The sequence below is a fragment of the Mus musculus genome, chromosome X (genome assembly GCF_000001635.26).
Source record: "Mus musculus strain C57BL/6J chromosome X, GRCm38.p6 C57BL/6J".
NCBI lineage: Eukaryota > Metazoa > Chordata > Mammalia > Rodentia > Muridae > Mus > Mus musculus.
This window is the reverse complement of record NC_000086.7, coordinates 55,909,675-55,925,216: the sequence shown is the minus strand read 5'-3', so window position 1 is coordinate 55,925,216 and position 15,542 is coordinate 55,909,675. Positions and strand designations below refer to the sequence as shown.

The 15,542-nt window shown below is 37.7% G+C and overlaps 1 protein-coding gene and 1 long non-coding RNA gene across 2 annotated transcripts in view; one reads left to right on the top strand and one right to left on the bottom strand.

Moving 5' to 3' along the window:
- The window catches only part of Gm35536, a 5,951-nt gene extending 714 nt beyond the window's left edge, over positions 1–5,237 (top strand). The window contains exons 2-4 of the long non-coding RNA XR_386932.2: positions 1,004–1,188; positions 4,276–4,398; positions 4,948–5,237. This is a non-coding gene — a long non-coding RNA (predicted gene, 35536). The remainder of the gene's footprint in view (positions 1–1,003; positions 1,189–4,275; positions 4,399–4,947) is intronic.
- 3830403N18Rik (RIKEN cDNA 3830403N18 gene) overlaps positions 1–15,542 on the bottom strand; it is a 314,245-nt gene that overhangs the window by 228,280 nt on the left and 70,423 nt on the right. The gene's annotated exons all lie outside the window — the stretch shown is intronic.

The following is a 15,542-nucleotide window of genomic DNA, read 5'->3' as shown; positions in this document are numbered from 1 at the left end:
GATGCCTTTATCTATCCCCCAGAGAATGGGAACACTGCACTTTGAGAGTGAACTTAGTCTTGTTTTCCATGCACAAGTGTATCTGAAGCCAGGAGGCAGGATTGTAAGGAGGGCATCATAAAGGGTGATGACCAGTTGTCCCAGCAGGATACTGGAGCCAGATCCCCAGACATTACTTACACATTATGCTTATGAAGAACAAAAGAAAATTTAGAAATGTGTCCTTACATCTCCCCATGTCTTTTAGTGCTTTGTCAGAAGGGATGTTGGAGAATCTAGAGCTATGGCTATGCATGTGCTGCTGCTGTTGAGTCAGGTGTATATTAGTCATAGTATATTAGTTTAAGGATCTACCTGAGCATGTAGATGAACACAGCACTTACATTCTCACTGGGACAATTCACCCACAGCTGAAATAGATGCCATACAGGTGCCATTCAGTAGTCACAACCTTTGGATAGAGAGATGGCTGTTGCCTTATGGTCAGAGAAGTGATGCTATGTGCTCCTGTCTACAATGTCATGTTGGTATTATTATTGCTGTGATACAACACTTTGACCAAAGCAACCTGGGAAGGAAAGGGTTTATTTGGCTTGTGGTTCCACATCTCAGTCAATCACTGAAGGAAATCAGACCTGGAACTCAATCAGGGCAGGAGCCTGGAGGCAAGAGCTGATGCAGAGCACAGAGATCAGTTTTGCTTGTTGCTCCCCGTGCCTTGCTCAGCAGGCTTTCTTATAGAAGCCGGGAACACCTCCTAGGGGTGGTCTACCTACAGTGGTCTGTGTCCCACTCCATCAATCACTCATTAAGAAATGCCCTACAGGTGCCTACAACCTGATCTTATGCCACTTTCACCCCTGAGGTTCCCTCCATCCAATGACTCTAGCTTGTTTTAAGCTACATAAAAACATCTTGTACAAATGGTCAGAGTAGAACTTGTGTGTAATGGGTGCTTGCATTTGACATGAACCGGTGTGACCTTTGTTTACCTGTGTTGTAGATAACTCCAGGCTTAAGTCTATTCAGGGAGTTGTGTCTTCTCTGTGTAATGACTATGGTTGGATTAATGAATCCATATTCTTCAATACGGATGTAATAAGTGACAACATGCCTCTGAACATCGGGACAAATGTCCTTGCACTTGTGGAAAAAGATGAAAGAACTCATATCCTGAGAGCAATCAAGGTATGGCTGAGTTTATCCAAAGTCTCTAAACCTAGGGGGATTTTGATTTCTCTCTTGGATTAAGACAAACACTAATGTAGATATGGGGTGAGTTTACAGGGCTTCTTCTACTATGTGGCTGCATTACCATATTTTTCTGTTCCTAAAGATTTGTTTTAGCTCTCTTATTTAAATATGTTTGAACAATGATAATTATTGGATGTCATGTCCATATTACTTCCATTTATAACAAGAAGTTATTTCTCTTCTCTGAATTAAAGCAAATATAATGAATATGATAAACATCATTTATTTTATAATGTATTTTACAATCTTAAATGTCCATTTAATATATAACAAAGTTTTGATATGGACTTATGGAAGACTTAGTTCTATAAACATAATTAGTTAAGATATTTGCATATCAATAACAGTTCTCAATTTTTGGCTATACTGTTCAAATTCATCACTTCAGCCATAGGCTACAGGAAAGTCTTTTAGCAGTACTAATAAGCACTGGCACATTAGAAGTAGTGGTGGTGGTGGTGGTGGTGGTGGTAGTAGTAGTAGTAGTATTCGTTATTTGTTGTTTCTTTGTTGATGTTAATATTATAGAAAAATTATTAATATTTTTATTATAAATTATTGAAAAGCTATTGACAATTTGAGAACTGAAAAGCATTTTCTTGTGTTTTTTTTTTTTTTTTTTTTTTTTTTGATCAGGGAAAACATGAACTACAAAAAAAGCAATTTTTCACTTTTCATTTATTGAGCCCAACAGATCATTCTGTGTTAGGGAAAATGATCTTTATTATAGAAAGAGTGTGGGTAATCTAGTACTTTAACCAATACTGCCTTTTTCTTGTTTTTAAATACAATCTTCCTATACTATAAGCAGCACATCTTCCTATCTTTTGGTTGTAACAAGAATTGTTAAGTCAATTCATAATTGGCATAGTGGTACATGAGTTTAGGAGGCAGAGGCATATAGAATCTTTGTGAGTTCAGGACCAGACTGCTGTACATAAGAAGTTCAGGTGAGCTAAGTCTACAATATATGGCTTAGTTTTAAATAAACAACCCCTGATAAATTTTCGTTTTTAGATATTTAAATTTTATGTGATGAATTCTCACACTCTACATTACATGGCCACAAATAGACTGAACCCTTGGCTAGCCTCCAACTTGCAGCCATCGTCCTACTTTCTGAGACCTAAGTGCTGGAATTACAAGCCTCATATACAGTGTCTAATTTCACTCATATTTCCTGCAGAAAGGTATACATATGAGGGGACAAAAACAGTCTGCTTACATTTGATATATGGGTGCTTCAAATGGGTAGCTAGTCACTGTTTCTGGATAATAGAATCATCCAGTATGGTTTGTGGGAGACGGTTGTATGCTTTGTTCTTATGTGGCTATTCTGTTTTCGTGTAAAGAATATTCATCTTTTCTTTATGTAAGAAAGTTTCAAAGGAAAACTATTTCCACGAAAGTTCACTATCTTTGAAAATTCAGAATAATATTATTCCCCCAGACCATGGAGCCAGCCTTGCATGACTTGTTTTTGACAAATGGTCATTACTTTCTAATGGTCATTACTTCTCCGACTTCATGATGAACTCCTGCACCCAGGTCCTGATAGAGGGCAGAACATTTTCCTTCCTTCCTTCTCCAAAACCGTGCTGCTCATTCTTGTCTCAGTTGACTTAATTCTGTTCCACTCCCATCTCCTATGCAACCACATTTTCTTCCTTCAAGGGCACCACAAAACTATCCTCAATTTACCTTACCCAGAGTGTTTCCCTCGGTGTAAATGCAACATTTTTCTCTAATTTGAATTAAAGCCATGATTGCAAATTGTGTAGAAGTGTACTTTTTACACTAATGAATTTTGAGTTCCTAGAAATTAGTAGCACTGTATTTCTAAAGTCAGAAGCTAAGTTTGCGGGTGTATTAAACATAGGTGTGGAACTCACATTTGCACGACACCTAGCAGTCCACAGAGCAAGCACAGACACAATTTATGCCATCATCTCAGGTTCATAATATATCTTTAACGGGAAATGTATTTTCTAGGTTTGAGAACAGTTGTTTAAACAATTTCTGCAGCAGGAGAACTGTTTTGGCATGCATAATAAAATCCATTGTCTCTGACATAGGACTATGTCCTAAAAGTATACTTAAAATGTCTTAAATAAAGTTTTCAAGACCAAGGGGCCTCTCTTTCCAATGATGGCTGACTAGGCCATCTTCTGCTACATATGCAGCTAGAGAAACGAGCTCTGGAGATACCGATTAGTTCATGTTGTTGTTCCACCTATATGGTTGTAGACCCCTTCAGCTATTTGGGTACTTTCTCTAACTCCTTCATTGGGGGGTCTGTGTTCCATCCTATAGATGACTGTGAGCATCAACTTCTGTATTTGCCAGGTACTGGCATAACCTCAGGAGAGACAAGAAGTGGGAGTGAGTGCGTAGGGGAGCAGGGCAGGGGGAGTGTATAAGGGATTTTGGGATACCATTTGAAATGTAAATGAAGAAAATATCTAATAAAAATTTTTAATTAAAAAATAAAAGTGAAAAATAACCATTAAAATATATCTTAAATACTCACTACACTACTGTTGTTTTGATGAGAAATCCTTGGTAAGGGTACATCTTCTTGCGTGTAATTTTTATTTCACCTGTAGTCACTGTCTTCCCTTATAAGCTATAAATGAGCTTCCTGCAGGTAGTGAGGCATCAAACCTTGGTAGAAGACTTTCTATTAGATGTGTCAGCTCGGTAACTGAAGAGGATATCTATATCAACAAAGACATGTTTTTCCCATTATACATGTTTTCTGGAGATAGGAGTTATAGCCTTATAAACAGAGCAAGGAATATAAGTATTGGGCTTGGGTTATAAGCTCTCCAGAGTGTGGGGAGTGTCCTTGTTCACAGGGCTTTCGCCATTCCTTCCTGGAGGAAGATATTTAAGTTGACTAAGTACTGGGAAAATTACTTTGCATTGAGGAAAAGTTGGTCAGCATGTGGCAGTGAGGAAGGACGTAGGGAATGCAGTGGGACCTGACTGTATTAATAGTAAAGAACTGTCACTTTACAGCTGTTTCAGCATTCAGGCCTTTCAAGGGGGACTTGCTGCTGTTTGAGTATTCCATGAACCCAGACACTTCTAACATCAATGTCCACACTGTGAGCCCCCCTCAACTCTCAGGATATGGATGAGGTAATTGACCTCCATGTTGTCTTGTCATGGGTAGGCAGCTGCCTCTCCTTTCTACTGATCCCTTTCTTGAACAGGATTTTCTATACTATGTTTGGCAGTATATCCCTTGCCAGAGTGGACAAATTTGTTCACTGATGAAAAATTCGTGAGGAGAGAATAATGGACATGAGAGAGAAAAAGAGAGAGAGAGAGAGAGAGAGAGAGAGAGAGAGAGAGAGAGAGAGAGAGAGAGAATGCTTAATTCCTTAATTGTGTTTTCCTTGATGTTATGCTGTGCTGTGGAAAAAAGTTGGAAAATCATCTTGGCTGTGAGGAAATTGTGGGGAAAGTTTGAGTGCACTGGGTTTGAGTTATTCAGCCTGTTTATGAAGGCAGTTCAGAACTTGACTAGGACAGTCTGTGAATGAGTTGTAAATTCAGAGATGTAGCATGTGAGGTCATAATGGGAGATGGTCCTGCTGATTGGAGCTGGGAGACTGGGGGTGTGGCGGGCCGTCTGTAGTGGGTAGCATGCTTCCCCAAACTTATTGTCATCATTTCTCATCATAGGTCTGTGTTACTGGCATTGATGGAAGAAATGGTGTGGTGGAAGCCAACATCTTTTTCACCCTCGTTTCCTCTCCATACTCTCCCTGGGTATACACCTAGATTGTATGATATTGTGAACACTACTGTGGTAGACAGCATCCAGTCCCACTACTCTCGCAGAGTGGTGTCTATGACTCCAGTGGATATGTTGTATTAACCCATACTTTTGAATCATTTTTAACATTACTTCTGGATTCTAATGCCTGGTTAAATAATATAGTATGAGTAAAGAACATAAATGTGTTTGAAGTCAAGAATTTATCATTTGAGCACTCTCTTTGTTTTGGTGGTGGTAGTGGTGGTGGTGGTGGTGGTGGTGGTGGTGGTGGTGGTGGTGGTGGTGGTGTGCCACGCTCTCTGGTCGAGTCAGCTTGACAAGCCAAGAGGCTTGGAAGCTACTCACTGAGGCAGAAGAGTTTCACAGAAACTCACTCCTGGAGTCTGGCCTTCTCTCTAACTCATACATTAATTTTCCATTCCTGCATTAGTCTAGTGTATGGATCCACGTGCTCTCCTTTAGTATTATCCTATTATAAGTGCCTTTTAAGATTGAATTCTGACATAGCTAAAGCGAGTGTTCCAACAGTCCTAGAACGTCCTTGAGCAAGACCTTGGGCTTGGAATTCAGTACTGCCCCTGGTATTACACTATCACTTTGAGTAAAAGTTAGGTCACTGCCCTTTACAGGAATCTACCATCACCAAGGAAGAAAGAAGTTTCTGACCATAGGAGAAACCAGAATAGATACTTAGAAATATAGCTGAGTTATACCCATATACAGGAATTTACAATGGTTTAGGAAGTAGATCAGGCTGTGGTTTTAGAGTATTGCATTATTCATGAGATGGTTAGCTAGAACAGAACTCCCTAGTTAGAACCATGACTTGGGTGTGAAAGCCCTTGCCCTAGGAGTGAAAAGATCTCACACCTGGCTTCTAAGACTATAGCTGACCTTAGATAGGGCTGACTTTGTCTCAGTTATTTTATTGCCCAGTTCCTGCCAGTCTTTGCTTTTTCATTCCTCTGTTCTGTGTAAGAGTCATTAAACATCTGGTTACCTCATTTGTACCTTGCGGGTATGTCACCCAACTTCCTTATTGTCTTCTGTATAAAAAGTCTGATGCTCGATTTGAAAAAATACATTCAGATTCAACACAACTTCTCCTGTGTGCATCTTTCTGTCAAATTCATCCAAAGCTTTGCCCACCTACGACTAGAAAACCGATCAACGCAGACAAAGGGGCCCAGAGGGTCTGCGGCAGTGGTGGTGATGGTAATATCTCTTCATTTTTAGAAGATGACCTGTCAATTCAAAAATGTGCCCAGTTGGGTTTTGACTATAGAGCAAACACCTCATGCCCAGGTCAAGTTCACCATTGTCCATATGCAAGAATGTATTCTCTGCTGCCAGGGGAACCTCTATTCTATGCTAACATGTTACTTCCATAAAAAGGAGTGTTGAGTTGTGTGTTTCTTTCTTCAGCCAGTAATTAGGTTATTTTTTGGTAAATATCAGGAGCATATTTCTAAAGATCTTAGTAAGTAAATTCATTGAGCAGTAGTATTGCTTTGCTATAATTTCAACATTAGGGATTAAATTGCTCAACATCCTATTAGGAACTCATTTACTCACGTAGATGAGAATGTTAGCATGTGTTAAAATATGTTCTGTGACTGAGATTTTGTAATAAGCATAGCTTTTTTTATAGACATGAATCTGTTAGAAACATTCCAGATTGTTGCTTGAAGTTCAGACAGGTTTTACTATGGTAAAGGGCACTTGGATGTCTCACATTCATACTCAATTCAATTTCTTGCTTCTCTTTGATGAAATATAAATGTGTCCCTGGATCAGTGGCACTTGAGAGCTTAAATAACACTGTTAAGTCATTTTGTCCTCACCCTTGTGTATTATCTATAATTTGAGCCTATTTCCTGGTAAACAGGAAACAGTAAACTTCTTAAGTCTTCTCCCCCCTATCTACCAACCAGTTGTTCCTGCTCTGCCTGATAATGATTGGAGACAATATAAGGATTGGTCTTAATGATTTTGAACTTTGGTTTACTGATCATTTCCACAGATTTTTTGTTTTTGTTTTTGAGACGGGGTTTCTCTGTATAGCTCTGGCTGTCCTGGAACTCACTTTGTAGACCAGGCTGGCCTCAGAAATCTACCTGGCCCTGCCTCCTGAGTGTTGGAATTAAAGACATGTGCCACCATGCAATGTTTCCACAGATTCTTTTTTTTTCTTGAAGTATGGACTTTTAATTATGTGGTTTATAGCCATTTCTGTGTTTAGTTTAGCCATAGCTAGATTTTTTTGTTTTTTTGATTAATAAATAACTTCCAAAATACATTTGCTATCGAATGTGGCTGAGCCACCTAGGGCCATGGTAGAAAGGATCAAAGCCAATATTCAGCCATCAGGATTATGTACTATTCCATTTCTTTTTTTTTTTTAGGTATTTTCCTCATTTACATTTCCCAATTCTATCCCAAAAGTCCCCCATACCCACATTCTTAACATATTAAAATGTATCTGGTTGTGTCACATATGTGCTTGCATGCGCACATACACACCACATGTCACAGTGCTCATGTGCAGTTCAAAGGAAAACCTGTGAGAATCTGCTCTCCCAACCTATATGAGTCCCAGCAACTGAATTCAGGTCATCAGGCTTGATCAAAAGCATCTGTAAAAACAATTTCAACTTTACTTTGTGTCTACCTAGACACTTCCCTGCCTCCCAACCCTCAGTAGCCACATCTGCCTTAGCAACATTTTGAGGATTGTCTGTGACTCTGGCCCTGGCTTAGATGTGTCAACCAAACTAATGGATGTTTGTACAAGTTTAACTACAAAACTGAAATAATTAAGTGGAAATGTAAATTAAAAATAATTGCCATGTAGTATCTGGAACATTTGCAATGAAACAGATGTTAAAAGGCTGCCTTAAATTTATTGCTGACATGTTCCCTAAAATACTGAACTATTGTGGCTTTTTTCTTTAAAAACATGATATCTATGAACTTAGGCACTAAGAGATATTTTGGAGGTTTTAGCCCACTCTGGACCATTAATAAAAGGAATCATATACTTTTGCTTGGTTTAATCAGGATGATTATCAAAACTGATTTTTTAAAATTTTCTTTTCATTTGAAGCCCCTAGCAAGAATCCTCATGGTCGAGGGACTGAGCCTCACTCCATGGCATTACTTCTCTGCCAGGAAAAGGTGGCAGAGATGGTGCTCCCTTAAAATGCTCCAGGATCCCCACTCCTCTCATGTTTTCCCAGAAAACAAAACATCTTGAGTCCTTTTAACAATCCTAGGAGGCAAGTCTGCATACCGAATCCTGTTCTGGTTCTGATTTGGGTTCTGGTTAAAGATTATCAGGCCTGTTTTGAGGTCCTTCAAATTGGGAAGAAAAACATCTGAGGAGAAGCTTTTCACTAGCCCTATTGCACTTAGTAGGGTCACCAATAGTGTGGATATGGATTTCCAGTTGGGTTTCTCAGGGCATATCCGGTTTTGCCCTGAAAGAATGACTGGCCAACTGTGTGTGAGAGTGATTGAATGAAGCAGAGCAAGTCTGGTCTAAGGAATTAATTAGATTTCTTGATTTTAATCACACTGCTGTTTCTGTTTTGTCTCCCTACACAGACCCTTATTTTGGTGGTGGTACCTAGGAAAGGGGAACTGGGCTGCAATCTGGACTCCCTTGATTGAGGTTCTGTCAATTTTTCAGGATTCTGCCACTAGATGGTACCACCATTGTTTAAAGTTTGTTTTTGCTTTTTGTCTACAACAAAGAAAGTCTCCTTTCCTTGCCAGAACTGGAAATTTCTAGTACCCAAACATGTACACACACACACACACACACACACACACACACACACACACACACACATGTGCACATGCACATAGGCACGTAAACACAGTCACACATACAGACATACTTGCTCTAACAACTAGGAAGCCGGGCCAGGTCTTACACGAGGTCATATCTTCATGGTTGGTGCTACCAGGTTTGCTCATATTAATCTTTTACTTCTTTTAGTCATATAGTTTCCTCCTAACATGGTGACCAGCAACTTTAAATTCTTACAACATAAGGGTCCATGATTCTCAGAAGAATGACACCAGGACTCAAATAGTACATAAACACAGTGTTTATTCTGCAGAAGTCCAACATGCTGGGGTCTCACATTATCAAGATAGACCCAGAATTGAGCTCTCTCACCCAATTTAAAGTACATTAAGGGAATCCTGGAATAGGGCTTTGTCTTATTCTATCTCTAGGCATTCCAGAACCATTACTGGGGTGTGCTGGCTGGAAACTCTTACTGAGGAATCCCGAGGTGGGTGGACTTTTTTTGAATCTATCCTTAAGGTGTGCTGGCAGTCTGGAAACTGCGAACCCATTGTCCTTGCTTCAGGACAGGTAGTGGGGCAGTTTGTATTGTCAGGAAAGTTTCTGACTAACTTTCTGAAGTCTGGGTTCTTAGGCCTAATCTCATGAACTACCAATTTGAAGACTGTCAAATCAAGGAGTCAGCCTGTCTCATCAACCCCTGTGATGTAAGCTAAAGAAATTCTCCTGAAGGGGTTGGGCAAGAATATGGGATGCATTTTCAAAATGAAGGCTGTGCACTTACTGTGAGACTGGCTGACCCTCCTCTGAAGTGGGACGGCCATTACCAGGTCCCTGACGGTCAGCTATTCCAAAGGTAGTTAGTCTCAAATTCATGGAGACTCTGGCCACCCTGATAAGTTCCAGTATTATTGAGCAATGCTTGACACTTGTTCAAATCCCACCCTTTTGGCTTAAGTTTTGTGCTTCTAAAGATTATCCTGTAAAATCTTTATCACCAGCCTCCCACTGCCTGTCTTGCCCCCTTCAGAGTCCAAGAACCCTGTGCTAGTTTCCCTTCCTCCTTGCTTTAACCCATATTCTTACATTGTTCATTTTGTTGTTAATGCCATGCAGCATGAACGCTAGAATAATAGTCAACCACTTAATGTATTTCCAATACTAAAATGTTTACGTGAGCCAAAATGATTCCATATGAAACTTTAAAGGATTAGTTTTCCACCTGATTTAACATTTTAACAACGACTATAACGAAATATACTTATATTTCTACAGTAACATGAAATACAATTATACTACCAATTGTGGGGTAGGAAAAATTTTTGATGAGAAAGAGGTTGCCATGCTGCACAGACTGGCCTTAGCCTTCCAAGTGCTTATGTTTATAGGCATGTACCATGTAAACATGAACTTGGTAAAATCCTAGCCAGGAAAGTTTAACTCTAGCTAGTGTTAATGTTTTTACCACATGATGGTCTCCTTTTACTAACTAGCAGAAGCAATCCCAGGAGGTGGTTCACTACCTCATCTCTGTATCTAGCTCCCACCTAAGGTGTATGTGCCATGTCTTCTACTTTCTCTTCCTTTCTTAAGGATGCCTTATACTTGTTCTTTACTAAGTCCAATGTCTTCACTTGTCTCAACTATTGTCACGAATTTCAGCAATTGTAACTGTTATTTTAAATATATGACTCTAGCTGTCCTTCAGTGTAATGCCTATAAAACTAACTTTTATAAAGTTTGAGTTAGAATGATCACAAGATCATGAATAGTCTTGATGACTTAAAGATTCCCTGCCTCAAAATAAAGTGTAAAAAGATGTCTGTGGACAAAGTTTAGTGGTAGATTGGTTTTCTCTAGGTTCCAATCTCAAGTAACACAGGAAGTAGTAATATAAATTTCTCTTTGTATTCTTTAGGATGGCACACAACCATGGTAATTTGCATTTTAAAAAAATTAAGAAAAGCCCTTTATACCTGTTCTCCCTGGGCTACTACATTCCTATTTTGTCCTTTATCACTGTGATCAGTTTTGTACCTCACATTTACACTCAAATCATCCTGATTAAGTACAATGACCTCCACTTTGCGAAGATTCCCTTTAAATAAAGTTCACCTGTATACATATGGAGACAAAGGATTAATATTGGGTGTTTTCTTTGGTTGCATCCCACTGTTTGGGAGACAGGATCTCACTGAACCTAGAGCTCATCATTGGGCTACACCTGGTGGCCACCACAACAACTTTTTTGTTGTGGTGGTTTGTTTTTAGTTTTGCTAGTTTGTTGTTGTTGTTGTTTTCGTTGTTGGTGGTTGTGGTGGTCGTGGTCGTGGTGGTGTGTGTGTATTCCTATGCATGGAATGTAAGCTCAGGTCTCCATGACTACACAGGAGAAAGATTACAACTAAACCATCTTCTAGCCCTGCAAATCTATCCTATTTGGCCCATTAGCAGCATGTGACACAGTTAGTGATCCTTTCTTCCTTAAAAGTTTTCCTTCACTCATGGTAGTTTTCTTTCTACCAATTGTTCTCTTCCCTTACTGGTTCCCTCTCACCCCTCACTCCCCACTCCATGAAGAATTACAAATATTGATGTACTCTTGGGGCTCTGTCTTTAGACTCCTCATTTACACAGATGATCACTCCCCCTTGAAATTTCATCAAGTGTTCAAGGTTTAAAAATGTCTTCAATTGGAGTATTTATTTAGTTTTTTTATCTTTATCCCCTATCTCTTTCTGGAACTGACTCATAATGGCAGCTTCTTCAATGCCTTCCCAGGCAGGAATGGATCTCCTGTTCATTTCAAATTGAGTACTTCCCAAACTATTAACCAATCAAATAAATAATTAGTTAATATGGTCATCATCTCAGATCTTACTTGGAAACCATGTGATGACTACAGTAATTGGTACAGTAATGGAGAGATGATCTAAATTAGTTTGGTGATATTCTTACACAGGAATATTCTGCCAGGGCTGTTGAGAAAGGTTGTTTCCATCCACTGTTGTTACTAAATTTGTACTAAGTTTAGGATTGTAAGAACTGATTTACCAGTTTGATTTGGTTTTCTAACATTAACAACAGATTCCAGATGACTCCAGTAAGTAAGCTTTCTCTGTCCTTTCAACTGTACCTGAGGCTGACACATTGTGTTTCCTTTTGTAGAAACTGGTAATCCAATGTTCATCCTTCAGCAAATGTCTGCCTCTTGAAAATTTATGATCTGGTCTACCATAAAACGCCTAGTAGTTTCCATTGATATAGTATATGATCATAACTTTCTGCTTTACAACTCAGCAGGACTAGAATAGAGCCAAGGATAGATAATGAAACTTAATTTAGTTTCATGTGCCCAACACAAGGCTAATTTCTCCATTCCTACTTGATACTTAGTTATACTAGGTTAATTATAAAGATAGTTATGATACCAACCACTGATTTTTCTTGTTCTTCATTGAATTTCTGGACATCCATATCAAACTTCTGAAATGTAGTTATATACTGCTCACAAAATTTGTTGTTGATCTTCTTTCTGTAAAACAAAGTAATGAAAGCAGTCACATTTCATACCAATATGAAAAAGAACACTCAAAACAAATTAAATTGAACATTTCATATTATAAAAAGAAAAACAGCAGTATAAAATTATCTAATGGGAAATCATTATATCTTTTTTCCCTAACAGATTATCAGAGAAGTCTTCTTTTATGTTTTAGCTTTTCAAAATTAAACAAATTTCTAATATATATGTATCTCTTTTTTAAGAAAATTAATTGTATTTCAAAGTAGTATTGTCATTATTTTCTACCAAAATAAGGTCTAATTTATTTTTCCTATATTGACTCAGTTAAGACTTAGTGCAAAATATAAGTCAATTAAAATATACAAATTGCCTGCATATATAATTGATTCTTTTCCATATTGTTAAACATAATAAACCACAAATTACATTTCTAAGACTTTGCGCAAGACTTCTGTTTTTCCACAATGAATGTAAATCAAATTTTAAAATCTCATTAACAGCTACTTAAAGTAGAAATTTTTTCACAGATTTCTAAGAATTAAATTTAGTTTCCTTGAAGGCATGAAGTTATAGGGTTAACTTCTTAGACAGAATCAAAGCCACACATTTTTACTAAAGGCTCAGACATCACTGTTTTTTCTTAAACTTCAGCCACATGTAATTTTTAAAATGATACAAATGTGACCCTACAAAACTAACAATCCTGCCTCTCCCATTTGTTCATTTTCCAAAGTCGTTATAATTTGTGGTTACTGTCTTTGAAAGAATCTTTGATAAAAGTTTCCATCCATTTTCTCTTTATGTAAAGCGTCTTGTTAATGTCACCTATATTAAAAACAAAGTGTCATGTTGAAAAAACTTTAGTTGATTCCATGTATTCAAGTAAATATATTGCCAAGGAAACCTAAAATTAAATTGAAAGATCACCAACATGATTCATACTTTAGAATACTTAGGGTTTTGTATATTCAAATAAAAGATGTTCAACCAGTGAAGACTACAGAAATGTTCCACAACACAGAAAATTCCACATCCATGTATTTTGGATAATAAATATCTAATCTTATCTGAATTTTGATTTCTGTAAGGAAAATAATTTTAAACTTCAAGAACAGTTTACAAAAGAACAAATGCACAAAATAAAGGATCAAAGGTGGCTTTAATTTCTTCATGGGTAATCACTTTAATAAAGGCTAATTCTTTTCTAAATCTATAAAAGATGATGCAACTGAAAGAACATACTTGACTGTGTAATTGTTAGAACTCATTATTTAAAATATTCGATTTAAAATAAGAGGTCAACCAAGAATATTGGTTCACAATTTTAATCCTAGTACTATGGAGGCAGAGGCAGGCAGATCTTGGTAAGTTACAGGTTAGCCTGGTCGAGATAGTGAGTTTCAGGACAGCCAGAGCTACAAAATGAGACCCTGTCACAAAAAAATCCACCCCCCAACAAAAGAAAACCAAGAGGGTAGCTGGAAAGAAAGATAAGTAGTTAAGAGTGGTTGCTCTTTCATAAGACCTGGGTTTGATTTGTAGCACCTACATGATGTTCACAAACATCTCCAACTCCAGTTCCAGAAGATGTGATGCCCTGTTCTAAATTCTGCAGGCACCAGGTACATATGTATATGACTCACATACTTGCAGGCAAAACACCTATATACATAAAAATTGATAAAAATGTCAAAATTCTATTTTTAAAACAAGAATTCCCAAGAGTTTTAAATCTAATAAAATTATTTTTAAGAGTATAGTCAATTATACTTCAGAATATATCTTTTGCAAAAACACTTGAAGAACATTTTTGTAGGACATTCTCATCAGTAACTACTGCAGCTCATAAAATTGTATTGCTTCAGAAAATGTTTAATACCTTTCTAGCATACATAGTTAGCTTTCAGTAATTAGGATGAAGCTATATTATGGTGTTCATGTTTAATACTCTCAACATATATAGTAATATATAACACAGATGATTAAATGATTGTTATACCTCCTCCAAATAGAGCAAATCCTTCAGTTATAAAAATGATTTGATAAAATGGTAACCCTTAAAAAAGCCAAACATTATTTTTCTTAAATATAATATTGTTTCATGGGGGTAGAGAGATGGCTCAGCAGTTAAGAGCACTTGCTGCTCTTTTCGAAGGACCTAGGTTTGGTGTCTAGCACACACATGGTGGATCACAACTATCTGTGACTTCAGTTCTAAGGTATCTGAAATAATCATCTGATATCTATGGGCAACAGGCACACATGTGGTGCACATATATACCTGTAAGCAAAACACTAATACACATAAATAAGTCTAAAAAATAGGTATTAAGAGCATTGTTTCCTAAGCCATGTAAGGCGTTTTGGGTCTATGATTCTAGTCTAGGAAGCTTAAGCAGGAGATTTCCAGTGTAAAGGACAACATAGGTTACATAGCAAAATTCAGGCCAGTCTGAACTACATAGTGAGACCATACCTCAAAGACAAATTATTGTCTTCTAAGAAAGCTCATGCAACATTCAATTACATATAATTTAAAACAGATTCTTCGGATCTGAGTTTCATTCTCTCACTGGTTAGTAAAGTTGTCTTTCACTTTCAGTTACATAATTCATTTTATAAAAAACAATGAGGGGATTGGTGAGATGGTTCATCAGTTAAGAGCACTGGTTCCCTTCCAGAGAACTGAGATTGGATTCCCAGCATCCACAAGGTGGCTCACAACCTATAACTCCAGTTCCAGGGGATTCAATGCCTTCATCTGGCCTCCTCAGGTACCAGACAAACAAGTTGTGTGCATACACACATGCAAGCGAAGCAACCATACCCCTAAAATAAAATTTTTAAAAAGTAATAAGGGTTACATTAATGAATTCAGTTTTGCACTGTGCCAAATAAAGAAAGAAGCACAGAGGAGTCCTAGAAAAGAAACTGACTTAATATAAAATTAACACTGGATCAATGAAAAACTGTTGCATGTACAGAATTTTGTATACATATCACTTAGCTTTGAATACATGGAACTGTAAAAATGTTTACATCTATTTTTTCCTCTAAAAATCCCTTCAAAGCAGTTATGAAGATGCCTCAGTAGTAAATAGGGTTTACTATGAAAGGAGGAGGTTCGCAAGTTTGAGTCAAGTACCGATCTACAA